The sequence below is a fragment of the Pinus tabuliformis genome, chromosome 3_1 (genome assembly GCF_031772625.1).
Source record: "Pinus tabuliformis cultivar Carrire ecotype Pingquan chromosome 3_1, CPIR1, whole genome shotgun sequence".
Lineage (NCBI taxonomy): Eukaryota > Viridiplantae > Streptophyta > Pinopsida > Pinales > Pinaceae > Pinus > Pinus tabuliformis.
In genome coordinates, this window is record NC_142301.1 from 738470952 (window position 1) to 738480166 (window position 9215).

Below are 9215 nucleotides of genomic sequence, written 5' to 3' on the forward strand. Positions count from 1 at the left end.
AACTACATTCTGCCCATTCAGACCAAGGGTTGAACCATGCTTTGATACCACTCTGTAACACCCTCCTCCTGCATTTACCCAAGTTAACCGACCTACTAGGGTCAACGTTTGACGAAGGGTTACTATGATATGATTCAACCTCCTAGATCACCTTAAGGAAGTGGAATCGACAAAACCAAAACTTTACTTACCTCCCTTAAGTGCTACAAGACCCCCAAGGGATAAACCACCCTTCCAGGTGCCCAAAACCCGATTAAACTTGCCTTTTTAGTGCCCCAGACTCCTAGATGTTGGTAAAACATTGCTATAGTTTGATTGTAACCCTCCATTCACATGCACAAGCCTACAAGGGAGCGACTGCAGTCTTTTTCACTCAGTTCTATGCCTGTGACCGTGAGAGCTTAGGCACATTTTTAGGGCTAGTCTCCAGACCACTGCCTATAACTTAGTGAAACTCTCAGAAATGATAAATGACATAGGGACAAAGCCTTCCATATAAAACTTAGACAAGAGCACGATCTAACTAGGCCTAACCATGACAGACATTTTTTTAAACACATCATGAACATGTAACCTACAGGTCATAATGACATATCTGAACATAGGGAGCTCATACTTATCTGAAGATCGTCAATAATGTCTAATGCCCTCTCACAATACACGCATTATCATCTATTGGGTCGTACATTCATTAACCATTTATTTACTAATCAAAACATGATGAGAGCCATAATTGAAATCTGTCATAAAACCATGCATATAACCAATTGATTAACAATGATAGAACAACCATTAAAATCACAAAATAACCAAGCACATTTTCTCATAAAACTCAAGAGGAAGGATCCTTATTATTCATATGCAAAAGCCAACCAAGTCAGGGACTTCCACGTACCACTCGACCATAGATTGGATTGAACCAAATCTTTCTTTTAGCCAATTAGCTCCGTGCCATATTCCAAGCATGAATTTGGGACTCACAACAAAACCAAAGGGAGCTTCCTTAGGATTTACCATGTATCCTGCCATTACTGGTCAATGGATTCCTAGGCCCGAAACCCTAATCTATACAACCAGGATTTACTGTGTATCCTGCCATATTCTCCTATTTTCCATTATTTCCATAAATAAAATGCCAATAAATGCCTCTTTACCTTTTCAAATCCTTTTCCAATTCCTTTGCCAATTTCCTTAGCCATAGTAGACCAAAATGAACACCCACTAGGATTTTTTTCCCAACATTTAGCTTCGAATACGTGTCCCATGACCTTGGTCTTATTTTTCCTTTATTAACTTTATTACATGAACTTTTAACCCAAGGCTATTACATCGTTCAAAAAACCATAATCCACGGCTGCATACTAAGCACCATTGTCCTCTTCTTTTCTCCACGAACGGAGCTCTATAGCCTCTTGTCCCTCTCTCGCTATGTGGTGTCTCCTCTAGGCATATACAAAGAATAGAAACAATGCTAATTGATTAATGTAGTACTCACGTTCCACTTCAATTTCATTTCTTTACACTGCTACCACCATTTAATGGTACAAAGATGGTTTCCAGACCAAATTATGAGAAAGGAAAATTGCTCAAGAAGGCCACAAAACTAGTGGTTTAATTGACAAAGGCCACAAAACTAGTGGCTCATTCTATTCAATAGATCATACTAACCTCTACTTTCATATTCCTCTAACAAATGCTCTGATACCAGTGTTAGAATCACAATTTGGAAAATGAATTCAATTGTATATTAACGATAATTAGAATGATGTACATAGTGTACATATAAATACAAAAAGTAAACCGTTGATTCAATTTCCTAGGCTTCTTGGACTCTAATAACTAATTATCATAACACACCATAACCCAAATCATAACATGAGGATTAGGTGTCTAACAACACACCACTCACATTTCCACTCATTTTGACATCTTCATTCTCTCATGTTTCATTCATGATGCTTTGGCGTATTGAACTTCAATTCTCATTAATCATTCTGTTGTTCATACACAATATTTCTCTCTTTAAACCGTAAGGATTATTCATATTTTATGAGTTGTAAGATTTTTTTGTACTCATGAATTCTGAAGAATTTGGGCAATCTCTTAACATTATATAATCATTACATACACATGTCCATGCAGATACAAGAAGCAGCCAGAGGAGGAGAAGCTAGAGCAGTGGCCATTGCACATCATAACAACAAATATCTTGGCACCTATGAGAACATGATGAGAGACATGCTCACAATCCTTACCTTTTACAACTACCTTTCTGCCACGAGTAATCAAAATCCCAACAATCCTTAGGGGAAATCAGCCAATTTGGAGGCCAATTTGTATTTGGACGACTGAACAATCTCATCCTAGGGATCGAACTCATTGAACCCTTTAGGTTTTAACCCTATACAGAAATTACCTGCATACGAATTCTTAAACAAAGAAAATAAACAATGCGAGAGCATAACCCATAAAACACATATGCACAGAGATTTTTCCCTGGATCCCAAAACCAGGACTACCAGCTTGATTTTTCATTATGTTCCTTTCAATGTTACAATACATATTTATACATGCCGAAGCGTCCAATACCATGGACCGAAAACCATCACGTCCAAAAAACATGTGCGAAAATCATGCACAAAACCATAGGTGGGTCCGCCCAACCTAACATATGGTCCAAAACCAAAATTTTCCGGGGCACTTCCCCGGACCCCATAAAGTGGGGTTACGGGTGCCCTTCAAACCCCCTATTAACTACGTGGAAAGAATATAACACAACCCAACAATATCCCACTTGTTGTTTTCTTTCCACAGGGGGCCACAGGAGAGCTTAGTCATTTTTCAGCCCTGAGATTCCCATTGCTTCTCTACACCAACAGAACTTCTCAGAGCTCACAGATTTTGTCAATGAATCTGCAATATTCTTCAAAGTGTCCACCTTTACCAGCAACACCTTTCTGTCTTCTATAATATCCCTCACAAATTGATACTGAACGTCAATGTGCTTTGTCTTTGAATGATAAGCAGGGTTCTTTGCCAAGAAAATTGCACTTTGGCTGTCACAGTCTATTCTTATAGCTCCCTGTACTAACCCCATACTTGAACACAATCTCTGCAACAAAACTGCTTCCTTGCTTGCATGAGTGGCTGCCATGTACTCTGCCTCTGTAGTTGACAGTGCCACTACAGATTGTTTCTTACTCATCCAGCTGACTGCACCTCCAAATAGGTTAAACACATACCCACTTGTAGATCTTCTCTGATCCAGATCTCCAGCCCAGTCTGCATCAACAAATCCATGAATATCCAACACTCTGTCCAATCCTGGTCTTCCTTGGTAGCACAAACCATAATCACTAGTGCCATGCAAATACCTGAAAACCCGCTTCACTGCTGTCCAGTGCTCCTTCCCAGGTTTTGACATAAACCTGCTCAATACTCCCACTGCATGTGCAATGTCTGGTCTAGTATAGACCATTGCATACATCAGGCTGCCCACTGCACTTGCATATGGAACACGGGACATGTCCTCTTCCTCTTCCTGTGTCTTGGGACACTGTTCAGCAGATAACCTCACACCTACAGGAATAGGAACCTTCACCGGTTTACTATCCTGCATATTAAACCTCTGGAGTATTGTCTCGACATACCTCCTCTGGTTTAACCAGAGCTTCCTCTTTGACCGATCTCTTTTAGTTTCCATGCCCAAAATATAGTTTGCAGCACCAAGATCTTTCATGTCGAATTTGGAGGACAATTGGGTCTCCAAATCCTGGATAATTTCTTTGTCATTTCCAACCAGCAACATATCATCCACATACAAGACCAGATAAATAATACGGTCACCAATTAATTTAAAATACACACAATGATCCGCTTTGCTTCTGGTGAAGCCAAGTCCCCGTATAAATGTATCAAATTTCTGATACCACATCCTTGGTGACTGTTTTAAACAAAGACTTCTTTAACTTGCATACCAGTTCTTTCTTACCCTTCACCGCAAAGCCTTCAGGTTGCTTCATGTAGATTTCCTCTTCCAAATCCCCATGAAGAAATGTTGTCTTCACATCCATCTGTTCTACCTCAAAATCAAAAGCAGCAGCAACAAATAAAAGTAATCTAATAGAAGTTACCTTGGAAACAGGAGAAAAAATATCACCAAAATCAATTCCCGGCACTTGGGAATAACCTTTTGCTACCAACCGAACTTTGTATTTCTCCACCTTTCCTTCTGCATTTGTCTTCTTCTTGAACACCCATTTGCCGCCAATGGGTTTCCTTCCAGCCGACAACTCCACCAGATCCCAAGCCTCATTTTTGTGCAAAGATGCCATTTCATCGACCATGGCCTCTTTCCAGAGTTTTCCATCCTCTGAATCCACTGCTTCCTTCACAGTTCTACGATCATTATTAGTAACAGACAAAGCAAAATTTGAACTGAAAGCAGATGGACTATACCTTTCTGGCTGCCTTCTTTCTCGAACTGATCTTCTCACAGCCGGAGTTTGTGGCTCTTCATCTTCTGATTCCTCCTCTGCTGCAGAGTCTGATTCTTCCTCCTTTGGCTCAAACTCTATCTTCTTAGGTTCCTTTGGTTGGACTTCATGTTTAATAACATATTTTACCTCTCTGAACAACACATCTCGGCTGTACACAACCTTCCGTGTGACTGGGTTCCAAAGCTTATAACCCTCTAAACCATCCTTATACCCAATAAAGATGCACATTTCAGATTTACTATCCAACTTGGTTCGTTTCTCCTTTGGAACATGTACATATGCATCACATCCAAATACCCTTAGATGTGAAAGAGAGGGTTTCTTACCAGTCCATACTTCTTGTGAAGCCTTATCCTCCAATGCTGATGAAGGTGATCTATTGATCAGGTAACATGTAGTATCCACCGCCTCTGCCCAGAATTCCTGTACTAACCCGGCACCACTGAGAATGCTTCTTGCCCTTTCCATCAACGTCTTGTTCATTCTTTCTGCGACTCCATTTTGCTGAGGTAATATATGGAGTAGTCTTCTGCCGTGCTATACCACACTTCTTACAAAATTCTTCAAATTCCTTGCTGCAAAATTCTCCACCATTATCTGTCCTCAGCACCTTTATCTTCTTCTCTGTCTGATTTTCCACCAGAGCCTTAAATTCTTTAAACCTGTCAAAGACTTCAGATTTCTTCTTAAGAAAATATATCCATGTATTCCTTGAGAAGTCATCTATGAATGATACATAGTACACAGACTTACCCAGTGATGGAACCTTCGCAGGTCCAAACACATCACTATGCACAAGCTCTAATATCTGTTTCGTCCTCTTACCACCAGAGGGGAAACTCACCCGATTCTGCTTCCCATATACACAATTTTCACAGAAATCAAAATCCAGAGAGCTATTATTCATACCTTCTACCATACCTTTACCATGAAGTATTCGAAGGCCCTTCTCTCCAATATGTCCAAGCCTTTGATGCCACAACATGGTCTTCTCTCCAGAGACCACTAGATTCTCTACTCCATTTTCAGGAACCATAGAACTATTGCACCCATCAACAACAGTGCTACCTTGCAGCTTGTACAGAGTTCCAATCCGAACTCCCCGCATTAATATCAGTGCTCCTCGAACCATCTTGCAGGTATCTTTCTCGAACACCGTCTTTACACCTGCATCATCCAACTTTCTTATAGAAATCAAATTTCTGGCCAATGCAGGAATATGTAGAACACCCGGAAGTGTTCTAACCCTTCCACCTTGCAACTTCAACTTTACTTTTCCCCGACCAATGATTCTAGCCTTCCTATCATCTCCTAAGAAGACATCACCACCATCGTATTTCTCATACTTGCAGAACCACTCTCTATGGGGAGTGAAGTGAAAGGATGCACCTGAGTCAATCAACCATGCCTCATGATTTACATGTGTACTTGAAGAAGCCAAGTACACATCCCCACCTTCATCTGAGGTGGTTTTCGCCTCTGTAGAAGGAGCATCATCAGATCCATTTCCTTTATCAGGAGCTTTAGATTTACAATCCCTTCTGAAGTGCCCTTCCTTTCCGCATTTCCAGCACACCACCTTTATAGGTTTTCCTGGAGATTTAGATCTCCCACTCGATGACTTATTTTTGTTTCTGTTCTGGAACCGTCCTCGTACAGACAAGGCATCACCATTATGGTTGTCCATATTTTTCCGTCTCATCTCCTCCGTCAGCAAGGCTGAGACTATTTCATCAAACTGCAAAGAAGTTGCATTGCTACCTATTGCAATAACCAGACTATCCCACGAATCTGGTAGAGAACACAACAGACTGATGCACTTACTTCATTTGAAATTTTAATATGAACAGATAATAACTGACTTACCACAGTATTAAACGCATTCAGATGCTCTGTCACTGAGTCTCCATCATTCATCCTCATGTTATACACCTTTTTCCGCAGGAACAGTTTATTCACCAGAGACTTAGATTGGTACAAAGTCCCTAACTTGACCCACAAAGCCTTTGTTGTAGCTTCCCTTGATACATTCAGCAATACTGAATCTAAGACACACAATCGTATTGTGCTCTTTGCCTTCCGATCCAACTTCTTCCATTCTTCATCGGTCACTCCCGATGGTTTAGTACCCGGATCTACCACGATCCACTGATCTTTATCCACCAACAGATCCTCCATCTTGAGTTTCCACAACTCAAAATTCTGACCATTGAACTTCTCAATCTCTATCTTTCCACTGCTCGCCATCTTCTTTCACCACCAGAATCGATCTCGCAGATCTCCCACTAAACAGGGTCTACCACAGGCCTGAGCGAAACCCCTCAGCAACAAAGGCGTCCCCTTGAAGCCAAAATTGCTCTGATACCAAATGTAGGTTTTAACCCTGTACAGAAATTACCTGCATACGAATTCTTAAACAAAGAAAATAAACAATGCGAGAGCATAACCCATAAAACACATATGCACAGAGATCTTTCCCTGGATCCCAAAACCGGGACTACCAGCTTGATTTTTCATTATGTTCCTTTCAATGTTACAATACATATTTATACATGCCGAAGCATCCAATACCATGGACCGAAATCCATCGCATCCAATACCATGGATAGAAAACCATCGCGTCCAAAAACCATGTGCAAAAATCATGCACAAAACCATAGGTGGGTCCGCCCAACCTAACATATGGTCCAAAACCAAAATTTTCCGGGGCGCTGCCCCGGACCCCATAAAGTGGGGTTACGGGTGCCCTTCAAACCCCCTATTAACTATGTGGAAAGAATATAACACAACCCAACAAACCCCTTACTATTCAAGAACAACCCATAATAAAGAAATGAGTATCTCAATGTTGTGGATGACATATGTGGTCTCATGGAAATTTTGGATGCCACTCAAAGCAGATCAGACAAGTTGGTGAGTGCGTAGTGCCTCATGGAAATATCGATGGCCTGCCCTGAGAAGGAGTTTCATCGAATTCTATCAGCCAACTTCAAGCCGACCATGGTGCCTAACGACGACAACTAAAGGCAGGGTTCATTGGATGATGGTTTGACAAACGAAGATGAAAGCAACAATGGGGTTGTAATTCTAACACCGACAAGATTTGTGAAATCGACTTGATGTCGGTAAAAGTTGTGTTGCCACTTCGTAGCATAGTGAAGCATGTGGTTTCCAATGTGTATTGGATGATTGCGTACGAATATGCGGGCTCACAAGAAGGCCTCTAATTGAAGGGTGTCTCAACAAAATAAGGACTAAGCGAATCAGTACAAGCGATGTGCAGAAGATGGAGTGGGGAATTCTTGACATCAACATCAGGAAGTGGATACGCATTGTGAGAATTGCGGTAAGGGTCCTCTTCCCCAGTGAGAAACAACATTGCGACGAGATATTTGCAGGGCTTAACAATGTCAAAAATTTCTATTTTTCTGAGGTCGTCAAGGGACCAATGATGAATCTTCTAGTGTTTGGTGAATATGTGTGGATGAGAAAAAAATCGAGTGAAATGCTCTTCAGGGTGCTCGACATGTACGAGACTCTATTGAAGCTAATGTCCAACATCAACACTGTTTATTGCCACAAATCATGTACGAGCATGAGGAAGCAAGCGTTTTTCATCATCGTTCATCTCGAGAATTGGGCACGAGGGATTTTGAGGGAATTTGAGAATGCAATCTAGGTAGAGAATTCAAACACCCCGGTACCGGGAGGAACGATTCATCGACTTATAAGGTATGTTATGAATTATCTATTTTTCTATCTAATTACAAGGAGACTCTCATCAACATAACAACCAATGATCCCACTAACATCTCCAAGGGCCCACCTAACAATTTCATGGACTTGCTTGGGGAATTGGATGGGCATGATGATGAACTAGGGAGCCCAGCCTCTGCTCTCTCATTGAGACTATAATTTATTATTACAAGTCTACAATGTAAGTTACATGTGAAATCTAACCTCTACTAGGATTTTTCCTTGTCATATTTGTTTCTCACGAACAATCTTCATTACATTGTCAAAAAGGTGAAGGGTTTGAAGCTCTTAGCGTTGCGCGATTATGGTTGGTTGAGGAAGAGTCATGGAAATATGAGGCAATATGTGGAAAATTACCAGAGAGTGGCCTTCCCTCAATTGCTTTAGGGATGAAGAAATTAATGTAAGGGGTGATTTTTCTAGTGGCATGTCACAACACTCCCTGGAGAATAGATTCAAGGGTTCCAATTTCGCAATTGAAGAGGTGCTTAGGAGACATTCTAGTTGGATGGTCCTAGATTTGTAGCTCGAGGAGGAGTTTAGGATTTCAATTCCAGAGAAGATGATATCAACTCATCATTCCTTCTTGGGAAGACTCATAAAGTATTTGACGAGTGGGAATCACTCTAACATGTATATTAAGTACACTCCTGAAGACTTGAAAGCACATCTCATCGATTTGTTTCACAACAATTAATAATCCTAAGTTCAAGGAGATCTGAGAAGGAAGGGGAATCCTATTATGGAATTAAATATCATCGTAAGTGAAGGATATCTTTCAATTACAAGCATCACATTAAAACCCTTCAAATTAGACAAAGCTTGGTTGTAAGGATCAAGATCCGTCAGCTCCTGCTATATGTAAATCTAAGTTTGAACATTATTTTCAATCCTATGAAAGATTGATGATTGTGACTAATTGTCATGTGAGATTATACATAACGATTCTTCCTAATGTCT

At 40.7% G+C, this 9215-nt stretch overlaps 1 pseudogene; it reads left to right on the forward strand.

Annotated features, from left to right (window-relative positions):
* Window positions 1–7785: 7785 nt before the first annotated feature.
* LOC149189460 (exocyst complex component EXO70C1-like) lies at window positions 7786–8952 on the forward strand (annotated as a pseudogene).
* Window positions 8953–9215: the final 263 nt, after the last annotated feature.